The sequence below is a fragment of the Nelumbo lutea genome, chromosome 1 (genome assembly GCF_056320005.1).
Source record: "Nelumbo lutea isolate HS-2025 chromosome 1, American lotus-T2T, whole genome shotgun sequence".
Lineage (NCBI taxonomy): Eukaryota > Viridiplantae > Streptophyta > Magnoliopsida > Proteales > Nelumbonaceae > Nelumbo > Nelumbo lutea.
Genome location: NC_142684.1, coordinates 126,228,300 through 126,237,920, shown reverse-complemented (window position 1 = coordinate 126,237,920; position 9,621 = coordinate 126,228,300).

The window sequence follows — 9,621 nt, the reverse complement described above, 5'->3', positions numbered from 1 at the left end:
GGTTTGGCTATCTATTCCTATGTCCACAGATGAACCCGCCAAAATTTCACCAGGTTGTCAACTAGAATTACAAACCTATCTTGTTCTTAATAGCTCATGAAGAACAATAGTTCTCTCCTTAGCCCTAGTTTAATATCAATAGAAAACAAAAATACATAAAACACCCTTGTATATGGGCAGTCGTATTAGCAAATAATTGACTAACTTTACCCTTACTATTTGACTATTGTCTTAAAATACCCCTTCTGTTTCTGACAATTGTTGCCGTCATTAAATCATAACAAATATATATCAAATTTGTCCTCTCTATTTTTCAATTTTTTAAAATAAAACTCAATTGATAAAAAAATTCCAAAAGATGAATGAAAGACGTTACATAAGAAAAAATCAAATCAAGAACAACTAATCAATCTACAAACATATAGACTGAATAAAAACTGATTAAACTTCTTTGAAAGAGAATGAGAAATGAAAACCACCTTGCCACACATGGGTGCCAAAAACGTTCCCAAATGAAACATTGTATAGACAAACTTCTTTCAAAGATAACGAGTAAAGAAGAGACCCACCATGAGATATAACAAATCAAACAATCAAAAAGGAGGAATTTTGAAAAATCCAATCCCCTATATTATCTTCAATCTTTCTCCATATACACATGTGAACCTTGGATGAATAAAGAAAGAAAAGAATCAAAGTAAAAAAAAAAGTCCAAAATCTAATGCATTTGTTTCTATCATTGTTCCCTTTTTTTCTTCTTCTTCAAATCTTTTTACGATACTTAATGCATTTGTTTTCTATCTGTTATTCTGAAAAGATCTTAGAAGAAGCCTAGAAGAAACACAAGTTGATGTTGAATTGGCTAAAAATAGAATGGGAGTGGGTAGGAGTAGCATGATTTGAAGGTGGCAATTTGGAATAGATCGCAACTTTCCATTCTTCAAATTGTCTTTCCAGATTGAAATAATTTTGATTCAAAATGAAATAAATAGATAAGAGAAATTTTCTCCTTAGTTTTTCAATTCTCCCATCATGTAGCTAGAATCCACAGAGAAATGAAGCAAATAAAGTCTTGCAACTTACATTTTGCTGACACCACCAACATTTTTGCTATAGATTGTAGCAAAGGGAAGCTCGCAGATAGCAATAGAGGCACCATAACTTGCAGTGAAATGTGACACATGCACACCACCGCTCCCAGCAGCTATCATGAAAAGGTTGAAATCGTAGTGTCGAGACTCCGTGTCATTTATATACTCCACTCGGACTGTGAAGCACCAAAGGGAGATTTTATGCTTTTGAAGCAAAATCACGACGAGGAATTCGGTGATAGATATCTTGGTAAGATACGAGGAGGGAATTTTTTTTTTGAAAAGGTGTTGAAGGGTTGAAGAAGAAAAAGTTAACTTCGGTGCCCAAATCAATGAGGTCATCATTCTCTCTCTCCCTGTTGGGTGGTAGGCATGGATGCTTTGCATTTCAAACTACAAAAGCCCAGCTCGAAAGAGGACTCGAAGAAGAGTAAGAAGAAAAAGAATAGTGGTGGAGAAATGCTCTCCTTTTTTGGAAATGGAAGTGAACTAACCATGCAAGGCATAATGACGGTGTCTACTGCTGGAACCAGGTTTGTAGGGAATGAAGGATAGTATTTGGGTTTTAAAAACATTTCCGTCACGTACGTACGGATTTTGACAAAGCATTAACAAATGTTAACCATAGGGGTAGAGTTAGTCAATTGTCACAAATGATAGGAGTAGAGTTAGTCGATTAGCTAAACTTTAGGGGTACTTTAAGAAATTTGCCCTTGTCTTATTTACATACAAATAAAAGAACATGAGTAAATGCATAAGTGTTTCTCTGTAACTTATGAAAAGCAAGCATGTACTAAAGGTCAGGGAGGTGTCTACAACATTTAGGTTATGTTTGGTTTGAAGGAAAAAGTAGGGAAAGAAAGGAAATGGTAGGGAAACATTTACAAACCTTGTATTGGTTTTCTTACTTTTCCCTTCCTTTCCCTACCTTTTCCTTCAAGCCAAACACAACCGAAGATTTAAGTATTTATCAAGGATAAAATACAAAAACCTCCCCTGAAGTTTCTGATAATCATAGAAGCCTACCCTTTAGTTTTACTTTAATAAAAACCTCCCCTATACTTTTAAAAAATTTGACAAAAACCTCCCTTGCATCACTGTACCCAGACAAAGAATGTTAAACCAGTGCATCATTTTTTTCAAAATGTCCATTTTACCCTTTTGTAAGTTAGTTTATATACTTTTATTGAAATACCCCCATTTGAAAATCGACTGAAAAAACTTCCTTCGACTTATATATCGTTTTCTAATCCCTAAACTCAATTGTACGAGGAATGCATCTCTTTGATCTTTCATCCAAACTTTATCTGTTCAAGAAAAGAGCAACCCTTGCCATTTTCTTCCTCCTCTTTCAATGTCCCTTCAAACTCCATCGACTCAAGAAGAGGCAACCATTGACTGTTTCACTGTTGAATCTCTCTCTCTCTCTCTCTTTCTCTCTTTCTCTCTCTCTAGCTTGGTCTCTCTATTGAACAAAAATGCCGGGAGCTTCATCAGAGTCTACTCTGAGATCAAGAAAGAGGGTCGAAGTGGAGAAAAGTACTCTGAAATGTGCTAAGGATGGAAGCACTTTCACTAGATTCTATGGTTCATCTTTTCAATAAGTAGTTCATCTATTATTTAATTGTTCTGTTCATCTGAGATTTTTGGGCTATCAAAATGTCTATTTGTTAAGCCTTGTGATTTGTGGAGTCAATGATGCCTGAAACTCCTTAATTTCTTTTGCAATCAATGCTTTTATGTCCGATTGAGAAGTAGGGGTAGGAGCTGGAATAGACTGTTGTAAAGTTTCCCTAGTGGAAGTGCTAGATTGAGATGCCAATTGTGCAACTAAGGATGCAATTTTAGCATCATTTTCAGCCAGCCTTTGTTGCATTTCTTGGATTTGTTCTTCTAGGCTTGAAGTGCCTGTTGCAAGAATTGGCATAGAATTTGGTTCATGTTCATCTGCAATGATTACACTCTTTTGAAATTGAGAAGACATTTATTCCATAGACTTTATGTCTTGAATTAATGATTCAGGATCTTCATACATTGGGTTGATTTTTTGAATTGTGGACATCCCATCAATTGATTTTGACTGACTGTTTGAACTTACACTCGAGGTCTCCTCCTGACTTTGTAATAATTGAGCCTTCACTCTTGTAATGGGTCCTCTATAGTGTCTAAGTTCTTCGGTGGGCATGTGTATGCCCCTAACTTGAAAAAGATCTCCGCTTGCTTGGCATACATATATCCTAATATGAATGCCCATTTCTTTGCTTCCATATCTGATTTTAATTTTTGTGATTGTTTTGCTACAAAACCAGCAAGTGACATAGATACTTCAGCTTGAGATTTCTTAGTCTTCGAAGATCTTTTAGACCTGCGAACGGTATTAGAATATTCTCTTGATGCCACTTTTGTATGGGGAGAAATTTGATTGAAAACAACTTTCTTTCTACGAAGGATAGAGTCGTTTCCACTTGATGACCCGAGTTCAATAACTCGAGGTTTTAGTTGCAATGGAGTGGAAGCATTTTCATTCTTTTCCTTTGAAACCTCGGTAGAGGTTTTGGAAATAGAGTTTTCTTCAGAGATGGTCACCATCATGACTGGTGCAGTTGGAGGAATGTGTAAATTAACTGGAATGGTACCAATCATGATTTGGGCAGGTGGAATTCCTAAACCTAGGTTTGGTGATCTTAATTGGAGCATTTACCCTTGATGTTGAGATCTTCGAGGTTGTAGAAACAACCTTCTTGAGTGGAATAGTTTTAGGAGGCTCAAACCCTACAACCTTAACAGAGTTAAGCATAGCCTGTACATGTAGGCTTCTCCTTATAGGAGGTGTCTTAACGACCTTTTTCTTTTTCTCCTTCTTGATGTTCTTCTCAACCTTAGGAATTGAGGGCAAAGTAACAATGAAGGGGTTCATTTCCACTGTAAAAGTTGCCTTGTAGGAAGGTTTCTTCGAACACTCTACCTTTCCCTTATCCGCGGTAGTAAGCCAACGATAATACACAATTACTTTGGGAGCCATGCTTGTTAACCTGTGTTATAAAGAAATAAGAAGTCTTTCAATAAAGTCAAAGATGAAAGGGAGAATAGGGTCCCACCAGGCATGCCAAAATTATGTTTTGATCATAATTCATGAAAAAAGAACTTGAGTAGAATTAGAGTTTCCCTATTCACGGTGTGTAAGTATGCACTATGTCTGCTAAAACCCCTTAATTATATGCCTTGAAGGAAATACCCTTTGATTTTGATTTTATGTGAAAGAGATATTTTGTAAGGGTTAAACCCAATAGCCATTATAAGCAATCCTATCAACTTGGACTCTTAGTGGGTTATACCCATGAGTAGGCGATTGATTTGAAATTAAATATTTATAAATCTGAATTATATTTAGAATTGTTCTACATATTTTTTCTTGATTTTTTGGTTGTTTGAATGGTGGAGATTGAAATCTTTAATGGTGCAATAAATCTGCACATCTACTGTTCTTTTTCATTCTTGGTTTGTAATTAATTATTTTTAATTTTAGATGAAATGTATAGGAATTCAATTTTTGATGTAATATTAATAGAAAATAGGTTTTCTATTTTATTCCATTCAAAGTTGAAGCAGAAAGCGCAAGGAGGAGATTTTCGCAGATTATGGTTCGACTATCTATGATTTGTAGTTTTGGAAACTACATGATGCGATCTAACTTTTGTTTTGCCGGGTAGCAATCCTACGAACAACCCTCCTACTGATTCTTGAATGTCTTGTTTTTGTAATTTAATTTCAGATCATGTTCTTCAATTAAATCTTGAATTAAAAATCAAACCCTAGACCCATTCGAACCAGATTGGACCAAACTGGTTGGACTGAATATGTGGTTCGATGGGGGCTGTTCTCAGCCCTAATTTTTCACTCACAGGTCCAGGAGTTGATGGTTAATTGCAAGATGCAATTCTGCCCACACCTGTAAAATCTAGTTTTAATATGTTAAAACTGTTTTAGCCCATTTCAGCATAAAAGCTATATGGGTTGAACAACTTTTTGCAATTCAGCTCATATACCTAGATAGTATTAATCAATAATATTATGAATTATTATGGGCTTAAATCATGGGTTTTATAGTTATTTAATTGATTGGATCAATTATGGTTTTTCGACATGTGATGTATGAGTGTGTGATGTGCAACGTTCATGGGCCATAAGCACTTGGTCCATGTTGATACGATAATGGCTCTTGTGCACTCCATGGCTAAATGCACATCATTATGGTGTCCTAAAGATCATTGGATGATCTCCATTCATGGTAGGCCCCACACTAGCTTCCTCCCCAAGAGGAACCATGCGGAACTCTAGCCATTTAGAGCCCATCTAAATATGGCTTTATGAAAGTGAGTGGGAGCCACTTTGGTTTGACCTAAATTAAACTAGGGCGTAATATTTCATTCACTCCACTAAAATATGAGTGCATGTGATAGAGAAATTCATATGATGAACTCTCAAAAGGCCTTTCATCATTAGCATGAAGATGGGTCATTCAGTAATGAGGAAACCCACCATAAAATTGGGTTATCCATTTGTTGTTGGATTTGTTGGATTGTTTCATAAGATGATAGGGGCGTCATAGACCAATGTGGGAAGGTCCTATCCTAAAATGGAAGACTCTCTCACGGTACTTTGGCGTTCACGAATATGATGGGTGAGTACTCACTGGACAAAAAGGTTTAACCTAAAATGGCAATGAACCTTGTCTGACAGAGACCAATGGAAAAGCTCATAAGATGATTGGATATGATTCTTCACAGAAAGGTGGTGGGGTTATGTAGTTGAAAACAGTTGGCTCCATGCACCCTATGTGATTTCCCACATTTATAGAGACATAATTCGCAGTCTCCGTCACTGATATGAGAGGGAAATCTCAAAGATGAATAAATGGAAGTGAAACATAGATTAAAAGCCATATTTATGTAGATAACATGAATCAAATAAGGTTGTGAACTAATATTTGTTTTGCCCTTTATCAGAAATGGCAAATGGACAATTCGCTAAATTGTTGGACGACAACAAACTTAAGGGCCCAAATTACGCTGACTAGTATCGTAACCTTATGTTGGTCCTGACGTCCAAGAAATTGGACAAGGTAGCTAAAAACTTGCCCCAGAACGTCCGGGTGATAGGGCTTCTGAGGCATGTAAGAGAGACTATCTAGAATGGAAAGAGAAAAATTCCCTTGCCCGGTGCTACATCATAGCCTCCTTAGATGATCCAATACAGCGACAGTTCGATCATATCGAATTGTCCAAGGATATCTTCGATAGTCTGAGGGCGATGTATGAAGAGCAGAATCGTTCTACTTGTTAGAAGGTCTTGAAATAGTTAATGACCGCGTAGATGTCCATGAACCAGCAAGTTCATGACCATTGTCTTAAGATTTTGGGATACATCAATGAACTTGAGGCTCTTGGATCCGGGCTTGATCATGTCACTAAGCTTAATGCCATCATAAATTCTTTGTCTCCTTCCTTCAATCAGTTCATCATGAATTACAAAAACTGTCCAACAGCTCCCATTTGCACTTAGGTCTAATCTGGTAGAAGTTGAAGTCCCATACTTTCCACGTGTTTCTCAAACACCTTCTGTGTAAGTGGCTTAGTTAATGAGACTGCCACATTATCCGTTGATGCTACCTTCTGAATCAGGACGTCCCCTCTACCAACGATCTCCCGCAGTACATGGTACTTCCTCTTGATGTGCTTTGATTTCGAGTGAGCCCGAGGCTCCTTGGCCTGGGCGATCACTCCATTGTTGTCACACAACAACGGGATAGGTGATGTGTTGGATGGAACCACTCCTAATTTGTAAATGAACTTCTTCATCCACACAGCTTCCTTGACAGCTTCACTTGCGGCAATGTAATCGACTTCGATTGTGAAGTCTGCCGTGGACCCCTGTTTGCTGCTTTTCTAGCAAGCAACACACGATCATATCGTGAAAACATACATAAATGTAGACTTTCTATCATCTAGATCCGACTAGAAATTGGTATCGGTATACCCCAGAATTTGCAGTGAACTACCATCAAATACCAGACAAAACTCTTTTGTCCTTTGAAGGTATTTAAGTATGTTTTTCAAAACTATCCAATGCTCCTGCCCTGGGTTGGCCTGGAACCTGCTTATGACACTCACCACCTGAGTGTCAGGGTGAGTGCACAGCATGGCATACATGATGCTCCCTACGACTGAGGCATAGGAAACGTCTTTCATGCCCTCAATCTCCTCATAAGTCTTGGGAGACATCTTCTTGGAGAGAGTGACTCCGTACCTGAAAGGAACATTTCCTTTCTTGGAGTTCTCCATGCTATACCTTTTGACAATTTTGTCAATGTAAGCAGCTTGGGATAATCCAATTATCTACTTCGATCTATCTTTATAGAGTCGAAGACCCAGTATATAGGAATCAATTCCAAGATCTCTAATGGAGAACTGCTGCGAAAACCATACCTTGACCGAAGTCAACATTCCTACATCATTCTCAATGAGTAGGATGTCGTCCACATATAACACAAAAAATGTGACCTTATCCCCACTGGACTTTCTGTAAACACAGGGCTCATCTGGATTCTGCTCAAAGTCAAACGATTTGATGACAAAGTCAAAATGGATGTTCCAACTCCTAGAAGTTTGCTTAAGTCCATATATGGATCTATTAAGTTTACATACCATGTGTTCCTGACTAGCAGCAATGAAGTTTTGCAGCTGCTGCATGTAGATATCTTACTAAGATCTCCATTCAGGAATGCCGTTTTGACATCCATTTGCCAAATCTCATAGTCATGGTATGCTGCAATAGTAACATGTGTCCCCCTCTTCAAGTCTCCAACAGTGTTGCAACAGGTGGCAAAGCGTTAAACCAACACACTTATTCTATTTTTAGGTAAATAGTAGTGTGCAACAAGTGGCAAAGTGTTGTATAGATCAGCACACCTGTCCCATTTTATGTGTATTGACAGCACTGGGTTAGCCTACTGAAATACTTTGAGGTGGATAGAATCCATTAAAATATCAGAGGCTCCCCAAATATACATATATATTTAATTTGAAATAAGCTTTTGAGTTCTAACAGAACTCTAGAGAGAGAGAGAGAAAATAAGGAATGAAATAGATAAAATTTTAAAGAGATAGTAGGAAAGAATAAGATTTATACATGTATAAGTCTATCCTTACACCTCAATCATCCGAACTTCAAATTCCCTCCTTTTTTTTTATTATTCTCTCTTCTTTGTTTTTTTCTCTTTCTTTCTTATCTCTTTCTCTCCTCCCTTCTCTCTATCTGCCACCCAATTCTCTTCTCCTCTCCCTCTTATATAGAGGGAGACTATTATGGGGTAGGGAGCTTAGAGCAACCTCCCCACTCTTCATACATGGGGTGGTTGCTTAACTCCCCCCATAACCAAAATTTATCAAATCTGTCCTCATCGAGCTTTATTTATTTTTATTATTTTTTTACATCATATATTTTTAATAATAAACAGTTGAACATGCCTATAAATGGGCTCTTTGGTGTCTTCACAATTCTAATGGAATGATCGACTACTAATACAATGAATGATGTAATTCTTATTCTTGAATAGCCTGGATAGTATTGATTACAAAGCCAACTAAATTCACTATCAAATCCAATGGATTGCTTCCCTTGAAAAACAAGCAAGGAATAAGTCTAATAGTGTATTCAGTAAAAAAAATAAAGGATCTCAATTTTTATGAAATAGAATTGTCTCTTAATTTGATATTTTGATCTAATAATGTTGATAGGACATGAAAAATGCCCATTGGCAATTGAGTCAGCATTTCACTGACCCTACTCCTTTAGGTTGTTTATCTTGCAAGGTGGCATGGCTTGTCACTGAAGCATTGGTTGTGGGCATAAGCAGCCACAAGGAAAATGTTGAATGGTCTCCCTTGTGGTATCCCTCCACAAGGTTTGTTTGCCCTGAAATATGCATGCCTGAGACTCTGTAGGCCTAGAAAGCTGTTTGGGATCTTGCCACTGAGAGCATTGATGTCTTGCCACTAAGAGCATTGATGGACAAGTCGAGCCATTGCAACTTTGGTAATTGGCCTAAGCTTGCAAGGATGGTGCCCTTAATCTAGTTCCTTGAAATATCAACCCTTTCTAGTTCAATCAAGTTTGGGATTGAATTTGGGATTTGACTTGAAATTCTATTGCTTGCCAAGTTCACCAGTTTCAAACCCGAACCTTTACTGAGCTCTAGAATCTCACATGTGATTTGATTGTTTAAGATGTCTACAAGCTCTATAGATCTGATTTTGTTAGTGTCTAAAAGCGTTGATAATGGCCCATAGAGTTAATTTGAGTGGAGATCAATAGAGGAAAGCACATTTGGTAATGCAATCTCTAAAATGTTCGACCTCAATTGGTTGTATGTGAGCTTAATCTTATGTAAACTTGACATGTTTCTGAAGAAATTCAAAAACCCACCTTGAAGAAAGTTGTTAGAGAGGTCAATGGAGTTCAAAGAAACCCC